The 13,812-nt window shown below is 40.0% G+C and overlaps 1 long non-coding RNA gene across 2 annotated transcripts; it reads right to left on the bottom strand.

Moving 5' to 3' along the window:
• On the bottom strand, positions 1–8,718 carry LOC137169715 (uncharacterized). Of its 2 annotated transcripts, none has more exons than XR_010924519.1 (3): positions 7,710–8,718; positions 2,272–2,425; positions 1–219 (listed from the first exon to the last, which is right to left on the bottom strand). It is a non-coding gene; the product is annotated as an uncharacterized lncRNA (long non-coding RNA). The 2 variants fall into 2 exon arrangements; XR_010924518.1 differs by lacking the exon at positions 7,710–8,718 and adding an exon at positions 2,602–7,006.
• Between the last annotated feature and the right edge of the window lie 5,094 nt (positions 8,719–13,812).

Below are 13,812 nucleotides of genomic sequence, written 5' to 3'. Positions count from 1 at the left end.
GAGAACAATTTCCAGATTTTTAATGAAAGTGTAGACTTCAGAATTTCAAACCCCAAGGTGACATTTTGTTTTTTCACATATAAAAACAGTAGAATACATTTTGTCTTGCTGTCCTCTAAATACCATCCTCCCACTCTGGAGCATAATAGCCATTTTTTTGGCTATGTCACTGAAGGCCAGGTGGGTCGTACAGCTTCCTGTCAAATTGCCGAGGTGCAGCTGAAAAAGGGAAGATTAAAAAAAAAACAAGTGATTTAGAGTGATTAGGGTAAAAGACAAAAAGACAAAGATAATATACTGAACTGCTAAGTCTGCTTCACTTAAAGTGGCACAGCTGTGTGGAGGTCAAGGCTAATTTAGTTTTTTTGGCATGTAATCTTCCACCTAACACCTCACAAGTGTGTATTTTCTGCACAGAGCTGGCTGCTGGCTTAGGCAGTACAAGCAAATGCTAGGGGTGCACGACGGAGAGGGGGGGAAAAGAAGGACACAGAGTTACCCTGTTGTCAATAGATCATGTTTACTTGCTTTTCTGTGTGCTAAGCCAACCTAGCAAAACAATTTCCATGCCTATTTGCCCAAAAATAATAATGTCACTCATTCCTATTGTAAGAATATACAGTTGTTTCTAAGTCAGATACCTTTGGCCATCATTAGGAATATGTGCACTGTATCTGCAACCCCCAGTTTGTGATGCACAGCAAGTAATTTTAAACACAGCTCAGTTGGTACCATCATCATTTATAATTATACTGATACACCAGGCTCCAGTGACATCATTTGTATGTCAGCTGATGTTCTTACATTTAAAAAGTTTGACACTTTGTTGCTCATATGCTTTCTTGCAAAGAGTTAGATAAGAAGATCAATACCAGCTCATGTCTGTACAGTTAATAAGAAGCTACAGCCAGCAGCCAGTTAGCTTAGCTTAGCATAAAGACCGGAAAGAGGGGGAAACAGCTAACTGAGCTCTGTCTATTGGTAACAAAATCTGCCTTCCAGCACCTCTAAAGCTCACTAATTAACATGTTAAATTATCTTGCTTGTTTAATCTATACATATGGTGACCAGACGTCCCAGTTTGTCCTGGTTTGTTTGTTTGAGTTTGCCCAGAGTCCCAACACATATCTGTAAAACATTAAAATGCCCCGGTTTTCAACATTCACTACCAAACTGTCCCGGTTTTCACCACAATTAAAATAATAATTATAATATACTTGTTTTCAGCACTTACATAGACATTTATTATGTTCTGGCCCGCTCATTATTACCTAACTCAATATAAAAACAAAAAATGCACTATGCATCTGAATTCAACACTGTTTGCTGTATGTATGTCGATCAGTCAATGTGTCGTTGTCAAGGCTGTTGCTAGCCTATGACGCTTGCGGCTCTTTCTGACAGGACCTGTCAGTATGCTAACGATTAGCGTCGTCGTGCTGCATGTCGGTCTTTTCTCAAGAGCTTCAAGAGGCTTACTCCTTCCTTCGTAATGTACCCGGCAACGAAAACGCTGCGTTCTGCACATACTGCAAGAGTACATTTTCAGTCACGCATGCTGGAAATGCCAATGTAAAAGATCATATTAAGACTGCCAAACATGAGTGGTGGTTTCCCTGAGAGCTCCAGAAAAGAAATTCTAACTAAGAAGACCCAGCAATCTCCTTAAAGGTAACTTTCTTTAAAGGCTCTTTCTCGGTTTTTGCTATTTACAAGGTGCAAACTGGTCGTGACCAGTTTGTGGAATAGTGGTGGATTTTGGGAGACAAAACATAATTTTTGCGGCGCTGTCCATGGTGTGTCAGTAGATGTACTATGTGCTGAAATAATTTAAGTGTCCTGGTTTGGGGGTTTGAAAATATGATCACCTATCCATACAAAAAGGGTTTTGTGGGGATTTCATGCTGGAGTATTTCAAGACTGTCTCCTGGCTGTTGCTTCAGATATTAGTGTCAGACGATAGACTGGTATTGATCTTCTCTTCTAACTCTTGGCAAGAAAGCAAATGAGCAGATTTTTTAAAATGTCAAACTATTCCTCCTTCCACCACAAACAATGACAACAATGATGAATACATACCTCAGATAAGAGAATAAAATAATCTTACATGCTTAAATAAACTGGTATTTACTTCAGACTACTCATATTAAGAGATCTCTTCAGCCCATCCTTTTATGATTTTAAGTTAAAACCTGTCCATACTCCTCAACATCTGAGAAGTGATGTACACACTCCCTAAACTTAACCTAGTAAACAGGGAGACAACCTCACCAAACATGCAGTCTTGCTTGGTTACGTCTCTGAATAGTTTGTTGTTTCCCTTGCCAGCCCGATACAAATGACACACCAGGCAGCTTGTTGTGGACAGCATCCTTTGAATCATCGAGTCAGACATGGTGCCTCTTACCAAAGCCAAGCGAGCAACCTAAACAGATGAGGGAGAAAATGGCTGTTGTCATGATGTTGCCTACACTGAAATACATTTTTAAGCTGCTGTTTATACTGTTGTGTTGAACTACATTATGTTGTTCTGTGGGACATAAAGCTAGTAACAGCACAGCAGATTCATGAGCACAAAGACCAACTTCTTTTTGTATAAACCTGGATATTCCAGTCAGTGGTGGTGGTCAGTCGAGTTCACTCCAGTCAGAAGTTTAAAAGGCAATAACTGCATTGTTGCTGCTAAATGTCTGTTTTTAGTCATTCATTTTTTGAATGGCTGTAAAATTATATTGAAAGGGCCACTACTTATTTTATCTATGCAGCACTATTTTAACTATTTAGTTTTTACTGTGCTGAGATATCATCTAAAAACGGTAGGCATACGTTTTTTGTTTTTTTCCAGGTTGTCTGATTTAGGATGCTCTGTCAGTTTTCATGTTTAACGCTTGATAGACTTTCAGTGTGAACATATCAGAATTGGCATATTTTTATATGTTTGGTCTAATAAATAGCCTAATTGTTCTTGCGACAGCTTTGACGGCTCCAGGATCTGCCAGTAGCAGCAGTTACACCCAGACCAAGCTGGATGTGAGTCCTCCTCTCTCATCAAAACAGAAAAATTATATCAGGAATGAAATTCTCGAATTTATTGTTCACAACATGAGGCCCTTCAACATTGTGGTGGGTGAAGGCTTTAAGAAAATGATGCCAGCACATGAGACAATCATGCATACACTATCCACAAAATATGACGGACAACAAGAGAAGGTTCTAGAGTTAATACAACGCAGAAGAACTGAGCTTGACCACAGATATGTGGACGTCTCTTCAAATGGAGTCATATATGATTGTGACTGCCCATTTTATTGATGAAGAGTGGAAACTAAAGTCTTGTTCTTGAAACAAAACAAATGGAAGAGGCGCACACAGGCAAAAACATTGCTACACGACTCAGTGAAGTTGCCGATACCTTTGGAAAGTGACTCTGTATGGAGACACTAAAAGAATCAGATGTATGGCCAGATGTGCAGAGCATTAGGTGTGCTGGGCACACCTTGTATTAATACTGCACTTAAACAAGACCTGATTTGTCGCGCTGTGGCTACTGCACAACATCTAGTGGGACATTTCAGAAAGGGACACAAAGCAAAAACCAGCCTAAAAGAGAAGAGAAGCAGAAGCAGCAACATGTCCCTCAACATGAAACGATTCAGGATGTCTCTACGCATTGGAACTCAACCTTTTTAATGTTGGAGTGACTGCTGGAGCAACACTGGCTCATTACCACAGTGCTTTCTGACTCAAACTTCACCACGAACAGGTGCAGTACATTGGATCTTGACGCCACATTACGGATGATGATAGCCCTGTTACCAAAAAAATGAAAAGCAAGCTGGTCGAAGAAATTGACAGTAGGTGGGAACTTAAAGACTGATTGATGATGACCAGCAGTGTATACATTACAGCCGCAGTAATAGAACCTCATTTCAAGCAGCTCTCTTTTCTGGATGATGAAAAATGAGATGAAACCTATACAGTAGTTGCACAGCTAGCGGATTGACTGAATACATGCAGCACAACCAGAGGCACTGGTAAACCCCCAGCTGAGGAGGAGGAACATGTATTTAAAAAAAAGCGAAGGAGAAGGAGATTGCTATGCTGCTGTGTGGAGATGAGAAAGATCCAGTTTCCAAAGAGATGCTGCAGCACAGAAAATATGAAAGACTATCCTCAGGACAGAACCAAAGTTGAATCTTGACCATTGGGATGGCGGAAAAAACAAAGACATCTACTCTGCACCTTTGTGACCTCCACGCATGAGCACATTTTTTCCAAGGCAGGATTTATTGTCAACAAATCGAGAAGTTGTCTCCTTGCAAAGACCATGGACTTGCTAGTGTTTCTATCACATAACTCTAAAAACTGGGGATGTACACTCACCAGCCACTTAATTAGGAACACCTGTGCAATCTAATGCAATACAACAGCTCTGCCATAAATTCTACTTTAATGAAGCTTATACATTTTCAGTTTTTGTTGACATTGTCAGAAAGGTGATAATTCTACTTTATGTTTATTATTGCCGTTGTAGTGGGTGGTGGTGGTGTACTGGAGCACAGTATATTGAAAAGTGTTCCTACTATTTTGTCCATTCCATTAACATACATGAGGGGGGCAAAATACTTCTATTGTTTGGCGTTTTTCTTTTCTCTTTTTTGTTTTTTTGGCAGCTAAACAGCTTTCAGGTGCATTATCATCACCTTCTGGACTGAAGTGTTGCCCTCCATATTAATAAATGACATCATCAAATGGCTTCACCGTTAGTTAGCTTTAGCCTGGGATAACCTCAACATGAGAATATCCTCCACACACTCGTTTATAAGGCGACTGATGTCTTTTTGCAACTCGATCTCATTTCATCCAATGACATGATGAGCTTTAACTTTATTTAGAAGATTCTGGCTAGCGTTGCATAACTGACAGATGTTTGTTTGGGCGCTATGGTTAACATTATGGTTACATACAGCTGTTGTGTCATCACGACTAGCAACCAGTGACTCTGCAGTGGGCATGACTGTCTAGTAAAGTCATGACTGATTGGATGGAGTGCATGCTCTCTCAGGTTTTGTTTCAAATTAGCCCATGAAATGTATAATGTTTGTAAAGCTCTATACTGATCCCAAAACAGCTCAAATTTTGCTCCCCCACCCAAACCAATTTTTACCCACACAATCATAATAAAAAGCACCAAATTAGGTGGGAACCCGACCAATCTGGCAACACCGCAGGCAGGCCTGACTTCCGGCAAATACAGCAACACAAAGAAAATGAGGTGGCATCTCTTCAGCCAGAGAGAGAGAGAGAGAGAGAGAGAGAGAGAGAGGGGGGATATTAAACACAATTTCAGGGGATAGTTTGGCACCAGCTGTGTTGATAAAAGGCTTTCATTACTTGCTCTGCTTTTTGGTGGATTTTGCAAGCAATGTAACCATAGCAGAATGGAAAGCTAGAGAAGGACACAAGAGTACCACAGGTTCATGCGCCTCGTACAGCTTGATGGCATGTGTGCTTCAGCAGATGCTTTTGAGATTGTTAATAGAGCACAACTATGATGCAGAAAAAAAACAAACTACCATGATATGTGTGTGTGTGTGTGGTTGGAGCTCATTTTAGAAGAGGTGTGCATGAAGCGGATCTTGTGGAAAGCACACATATACGTGTACGAACAAGTATGTGTGTTTGTACTCATCAACACCTAGTTTTAGGTGGGAAAAAAAAACTATCCCAGCCTCATCATATCCTAATCACTGCCTGTGACTCTCCGGGGTTTTTATCTTCTCTTATCAATCTCCCTCTGAAGAAAAATGCCTATGACAGAAAGTCATTTTCCCATGTTTGCATTCCGAGTCCAGACATCAAAACATTCAGTTAACTCAGGGACGCTGTGTTTGTATGGGCATATTAAAGCAGCTTTCATACAAATGAATAAACAGAGCAAAAGGGAAAGGATATAATGATATACACTCCAAGTAGAGAAAGCCACAGACTGCGATGAGAAAACTTATTTATGACTACTGGCACTAACTTGTTACCATGCAATTTGAATTTGAATCATTTTTATGCACTTGAAATATTCCCAGGCTCAAACACCTTCACTCAAAATACCTCTTTGAGGTCAAACTCAAATACTTTTCATCTGTGCCCTCAGTGCGGAATGAGTTTTTGAGACATTCAGTATGTTCCAGGCAGACATTTATTGATATATGTGAAAGGTGTAATACTTTAAAGAGACACCAAACGTTGGCGGAAATTATTTACAGGTTTAGTAAAGATAGGCTGAACGTTGCAGATCCCATGAATATATTTTTTACAGCATGAGGTTGATTTTCTCTATTTGAGAGTATAAATCTATCTGAGTATAAATCTGTGCACCTCTGTTCTGAACCCTTACAGTTTCACTCTAGATGCCAGTGGACCTCAGCTACCCCCATTAGTGTTACTAAAACAAAGTCATTCAACATCAAAATCAATCTAATTGATTTGGATATACTTAAGCAGTATGCAAGAGTGCCTTTGTGAATATATAAATGCAAAGTACAGGATATAAGGAAGGGAAATTACATCAAAATTTGGCTGTTTTAACCAGATGGTTTTTAGGCCCTTGCAGCTGTAGAATGAACAAATACATCAGTCTTTTTTTTTTTTGGATCAACTGGGTTGTTTGAATCCAGATGTATTCTCAGATCAGTTCACAAGGTTGACCTCCTGATTTATTTATCTTGCATGCTGTTGTCAAGAGAAGGATTACGCTTATCATGGTGGGAATCATGAAACAAGAAAAGGAGGCACTAAAAATGCAGCTGAAAGTGATAGTGACATCCACAATAAAGTGAACTTCACTGGCCTGATCAAGCTCTTTCTTGGCAGTCGACATCTGAAGGTAAATCGCTCAGTTTGGTAAAGCTGTTATCTTTCTTCACATCAATGTTTTTTTTTTGTTCCACATGTCAAAGCCATGATGATCCAGAGTTGTTAGGATAAGATGGAAAGGATGGCATTCAGCACTCATGTAAGTCAAATTCAAATGTAGAGAACGACGAGGCTGTTTATTCACAACTCGTGAGAGTCAAAAGGTGGAACGTTCAACGTGTGCCTTCATACTACAATTATAAACAGATTGCTATAATTTGAACTTAAAAACTTAGATTTCTATTATCTTTTATCAAGACATCACAATGCACATTTTATGCTTTTTACTGCACCAACCACCAAGGAACCTGCTGCTGCTACAGAGGGCTGCAACTGCTGAAGGTGGGATGCGTTGTGGGGCCATGACCATCACTAAGGATGTGGCTGCAGTGCAACATTTGGGATAATTGAAGCAGCTTTCCTGGTGATGCAGACAAAACTTTACTTATTAGGTTACATTCCTGCCGTGACTGGAATTTGAACCTCAAACACCCAATTGATTATTACTCCAGTGTTGCCAGGGTTTATTTTTTGTTGCTTAAAACATCAAGTTATGGTGTTTTAGTACCATGTTTTACCATCTGAGTTTACTGTTTCACCTAAAGTTAGCACAGTTAAATATTCCTATTGAAAATCTAGTTTTTCTAGCTCCTTCATTCATTCAGTTATGGACCTCTTTTCCACTTTGCCGATATTTGCATTTGGCATTAATGTGCTGCATCTGCATGCTCAGTGTAAAATGGAGAGGAGAAATAGACAGAAAGCCAGAAAGAGACAGAGATTCACAAACTGCTCACTGTTCTGGTTTCTGACATCTGCAGCTTCTGAGCTCTTCCCAAATCAGAACAGACTTCTTCTTCTTCTTCTTCTTCTTCTTCTTCAGACAGGTTGGAAGACGATTGTGCTGTCAGAACATCTATCAATAAAATAAGTCGCACACACACACACGCATTCATAGAACACAGACTGGTGCATGTATGCAGGTGCACAGACAGACACACACACACACACACCTCTGACATAAAGATGAATGGCACACATCAGTGTTTCCATCTTCTGCGGATGGGATGGTGGTACGAAGGCCGACACACTTTTCTGTTTAGATGACTGATGCTCAATACTGAGCCAAGTTCCTGTAATTATGCCAAGGACTTCTTTGTTGGACTCTGATAGAAGCACAGTCTCACTTTCACTTATATTTTGTCCGGAAACTTAAAAATGTGTTTTTTTTAGCTGTGCCGATTAGTTTAAAAGAGAAGAGGGTGTGTCTGAGAGAAGGAATCAAGGGGATAAGGGAAGAGGAGAATCAGCCTATTGTGAAGGGCAGACATGATGGCTATTATCGTTGCATGATGGCCAATTATAACCTCTTTTTCACCATTTGTGTTTGTGCAGTAGACAGGATTTCAAAGCGTAAGCGAAGTGCTGCCTCTTTAATGACAGTTTACAGTGAGTGTTTCTCTTCATCACAAAAGCTTCCGCCACACAAAGCCAAAAGTGTCAATTTAGCACAGCAGCATCCAGCCCAAGGCAGTTAGCCACTATACGTGCTATAAATGAGTTTTGTTGTCATTGCAGAGCTGCCTCAATGACAGTTTAAAGCAAAAGTTTGTGAAAAAAGGACATTTGACATCACTGTCACACTGTAGTTTTGAAGTTATACCTGGCTTTTTAGAGTTTTTTTTCCCCGAGACAGTTTCACTTTATTTTTAGGTTTAAATGTCATTTAATATTGCTGAACATGTGAGCCAGTCAAATCTACTGTTAAATTCAAAGTGAGTCACATTAGAGAGAAGAGTAAGACCCTTGTTCCTTCTTTCTGGATACATCATTGAACCTTCACCGTGTCAGGCCAAAATATCCGAGAGCACGGTGACCCTGGACCTTTCCAAAGGGATATCTTGACATTCAAATACAAAATCTAATCAAGGGACAAAATCCACGCAATCTCCTACTGGTAGCCCACTTTTACCTTTGGCACAAAAAGTGCTCCTCTATTCTCAGCTCAGCGAGGCTCAGAGGGTGACGAAGGCTCTCCATTTTAATAGTAGATTCATATTCTGACACTAAAGTGAATGTACAAAAATTATCGGGGTGGAGGAAAAGGCTGAATCTTTTATTATTACTTTTTTTTTTTAAAGCCAAATCTACTGCATTCTGTTTTTTTACTTAAAAAATTTCAATTCCCTCTCCCCATGTTTCAAAATTATATTCTTACAGGTACTATCTGTTTTTGAATAAAGTGCTGCTACATAAACTTTTATTCCAGCCATAGAATGAATGTCAAGGTGGCAGCTTTGTGCTTACAGTCCATCATAACCAATTACATAATGTATGAGTCACATGGCCAGGCATATTGAAGATGTTTTCTCCAGACAGCTGTTCTAAAGACTTGAAAGCACCATTAAATATAAAACACACGTTTAAATCAAAGGCGAACTTTATATGACACATTAAACTAGTTCTGCTTTCTGTTATAATGTAGATAAAGAGAAGGTGGGAGCTGCTGTAGGCTAGTGAGAAATGATGCGCTCTCTGCAGAGAGACAATGTTGGATCACAAACTATAAAGATCCCTGTTTATTCTGTTTTTCAAAACAGAATAGATAATCTTTTTATTTTTTCTCACAATAAATCTCACAAGAGAGGAATGAAATAAAACAAAAATCCTCCCTTGGTCTTCCAAAAAATTTTGAGTACTTTCCTGTTAGCAAAAGAAAGAATACCTAGCCCTCCCTCTTTCTGAACCTAATAATTTTTGTACAGTCCCTAACCTGCTGGTGATTGGGATAGAGATGTGTGTGCAGGCATGTGTGATTGTGTGTCTGTATATGTATAAGGAAGGACAGGTGGAAATGAGACATGCTGACAGACATTATAATAGGGTCAGTTTCCATCAGTCTGTTGCGAGCACCTTAATGACTTGAGACACGGAAAATGCAAAATTGGAATCAATAATAAAATCTCCTAAACATTACAAATCCCCTTAATATCACAAATCAAAGAGCGCATTAAGTCGTGAGCACTCTATCTAGAGTGATTGTGATTGCAAAACCGACATACAGTAGCATATCACAATTGCCTTTTTGGATTAATTGCCCTCCAGATGCATACTGCATATAGCCAGGCACTCAACTCAAGGACAGCCACCTGGCATCTGCAGTGTGCTGTGAAGAGAGCTGCCTGCTCATCACTGTTTGATCCTGCATGCGCCAGCAAACCGGTGTTTTATCAGGACAGCTAATTATAGGCAGAGAAGGATGTGGAAATGGCATCCTGCCTCCACAGGAACGCGGTGTGCCCACACATTCATTTGTACGCACACGTGCAGAGAGGCAACCACGGACTGACACGGGCGTTTGTGTGATTGGGGATTGCATGTGTGTGCACGCACATAAACAGAATCAGAATTTCCTCCGGTGGTTCACCACGATCCATCCATCACGGGGACAGGACAGCAAAATGACACGGCTAACTGCGCTGCTGTGGTTGGTCAGTGACAGAAACATTTCTCTGGCCCCAATTTAGGGCCCTTGAACTCTGTGGTCTTTGTTTGTATCCTCCTCTAACCCCAGGTTTCTCTATTGTAAGGAGATTTGTCGAGGCTAGTTCGGGGAGGTAAACATCTCTCTGGGCTTTAGTGGGAGTTGGCCTTGCATGCAGAGGTTACTAGAGTTCACCTACTGAGTTCACTTGCCGTGTTATTTGTTGAAAATAATAAGTCAAGTAAAAAGAATTGTGCTATGACAATAATATAAATGATAATGACTGTTTTGGAATGGTTTATAATGATAAAGTTTTTGGGGGATAGAAGTTGTTTACCTACTTAAATTAGCAAACTTTTGCTGAAGATAAGAGACTGAAATCATCAATAATTAATAACAGCCTAATAAATTGTATTAGCTTTTTATCTAAAATGACAATTTGTTAGAGGAAATTAAAATTAATGTAATAAAAAAGGGCAAACAAACAAAAAGATTTAACAAAGCAAATAAACAGAAAACGCCAGAGTGAGACACGGACAGATGGAGAGAGACAGAGAGTCAAAAGAGAAGGAGCCACTAATCTGACATAATCAGACTTGCAGTGTGTCCATGGACTGCAGGTCGAGGAGCAGCCTCATGTGAGCTGCACGCAGGGGAAGCGAGAGGCCTTTGCTTCGGGATGCGAGGAGGTTTGAGGGCAAGGGAGGTAAGAGGTGAGGAAGAGGAAGGGGATCGGGGGCAGTAAAGGGTAGAGGTGGTGGTAGAACAGAAGGAGAGAGCGAAGAGAGCAGTGAGGTTTATAGTTAGGAGTGGGTGGCTGAATTGATCACGACTATGTGAACGCTGTGTATTTCACTACCCAGCCAGCACATACAGATAGTAGAGATAAACCACTTTTACAGGCCTAATCCAGAGTGGCTGACTTGTCTCATAGCTTGATTTATTCATAAACTGATTCAGTATTTATTGATACAAGAACTGGCAGTGAGTATGTGACAGTAAAACATGAATCACTTGAGGCATTTAAAGATTTATTCTTCTGATACAGCCTTGTATCAGAGGAGAAAAAGATTTGCTTCTTAAATTTTAAGTATTTGTAATTTCACCAGGGCCATGTTAACATGCTGCTGGGCTCTGGGGCAAAAAGCTGCTATGGACCCCACTTAGGGTGACCATATTTTCACCCCCCCTAATGCACGCATGTATGCGGTTAGGCAAGCACCATGGGCATTTTCATCAGAATATGGGACAATTATTTCAGCGCTTAGCACACTTACCAAGCGCACCTTTCAACACCATTGACAGCGCTTCAGGAGACAAAAAATTATGTTTTGTCTCCCAAAATCCACCAAGGTATTTGTCAGCGTGCACAAGCGCAGGCTGCCGGCTAAATGGGTGACTGTGACATATTCTCTGCCAGCTTTTTTTTAAAAACAACACAAGGTACAAATCTCTTTGTGGCTAATAAAGAACTTTTCTGGAGCTCTCAGCTCCCACTTATGTTCGGCAGTCTTAATAATATACATAATTGTATATTTCTAGTGTATGCGACTGAAAATATACTCTTGCAGTGTGCACAGAACGCAGCATTTTCGTTGCCTGGTACTTTACAAAGGAAGGATTAAGCCTCCTGGAGCTCTTTAGAAAAGACCGACTCTCTTCGGCATGACAGCTAATCGTTAGCACACTGACAGGTTCTGTCAGAGAGAGCCCTAAGTGTCAAAGGTGACACAAATAAAGACACATCAGTGTTGAATTCAGACGCGTGGTGCATTGTCTATGTTTTTATATTGGGTTAGGTAATAATGAGTGGGCCAGAACATGATAAACATCTATGTAAGCACTGAAAATAAGTATAATATTACAATTATTATTTTAATTGTGGTAAAAACTGGGACAATTTGGTAGTGAATGTTGAAAACATGGACATTTTAGTGTTTCACTGATTTCTCTGGTTAGATTCAACTTAGTGATTTCTGGTTTGTGGCTATTTCATTAAATGCAGCTTTGCTTGTTGATGTGTGCCATACACACAAATAAACAGTACTAAGAGTCTACAGCCTCGCTAGCAGCTCTGTAAAGATGAATTAAATGCTAAGGTCATGCTGGTGTCCTGTTAGCATGCTAACATTTGCTAATTTGCTAACATTACTTGCGTTAGGGGGAGCTTTTGTGCTTTTAACCTGTGCTGCTGGTTGATGGTTTGGGACACATTCAGCTATTTTTTCACTACCTGTAAAGCTAACTTTGTGAAGTGTCAGTAAGCGTTATCACTGCTACCAGCTGCTGTTTCTCACAGGAATATCTGTCATATGTTAGCTTGTTTTGTGTGGCTTTGATGGTGTTTACATTTTAATATTAATATTTAATATAATAAACTCAGAATTCAGATTCACTGATTGGTGGTACCTCATTGCTTACTTTAACAGTATTGAATTGTGGTGAGACACGATTATAGCACACCTGTCAAATGGCTTTTTACAGTCATTGTACATTCAGTCTTGCATTCCTGCATCATCACCCAAGCTCAGGCTTGAATTTGACAGGTCCAATTAAACAGTCAGTTCAATCTAATGAGCCTGAATCTTACCTTTAAAGCCAGGCTATGTGTTTCTTTGTTCTGTATTTATTCTTTATGCTGTTTCTTTAATCATTTTCCCCACTTTCTGCTTTGTTCCATTGTGTCTATGTTCGACCAAATGCATGCAGCAATTCTGGTAAAGAGAAATACAATATCCCAATAATGCCGGAGTCCCCACATGCATCCAGTAATCAGAAAAAGATTTGTAGGCCCAGAGAGACTAGAAACAAAGGATCGAGTTTTCCCATTTGCTCTCAGTAGGAAATCTGTAATGTGAGGGCAAAGGGCTCAGTGGGCTCTTGTCTGATAAGTCGGGGCATTCTGTGTTAGTTGCATTGATGAAAAAATCCTTTAAAGGGTTTAAGTTTTCACGCTGGTGAAGTCAATACAGATTTTCTACTGACTGCAGGGACAGTTTCTCTGCTCGCTCTGTCTCTTTTTCTGTTTTTCTATCTGTCTTTGTTTCCCTCCTGGTAATTCTTCCTCCCTGTGAAATTCTTTCTCCTTCTGCCTCTGTATTGTCTCACCATCTCTCACTGTCTCCTTTGGGTTATTTCTATTTCTCTTCCTTATTTTCACATACTGTACCTTTTCTGAGGGGCATCAATACTAGCCCAGAGTGGACAATTTATCACGACAGGTAGGGAGGTGGGATGAAAATACCAACCTGACAATCAATTCGCTTCTTGACTGTGTCCCAAATTGCAATTTATCTCCATTGTTGATTTCATCTCCTATTTGCAGGTATGTTCTTCAGTGTTAAGTCTATAACTGTCTCGATCAATGATTTCACATTCATTCTGTCTCATCTTTCTGTTCACCTTAACAACCCTCT

Source organism: Thunnus thynnus, chromosome 18, assembly GCF_963924715.1.
Source record: "Thunnus thynnus chromosome 18, fThuThy2.1, whole genome shotgun sequence".
In the NCBI taxonomy this organism is placed as follows: Eukaryota; Metazoa; Chordata; class Actinopteri; order Scombriformes; family Scombridae; genus Thunnus; species Thunnus thynnus.
The sequence above is the reverse complement of the archived record's forward strand: the minus strand, read 5'-3'. Positions and strand labels throughout refer to the sequence as shown.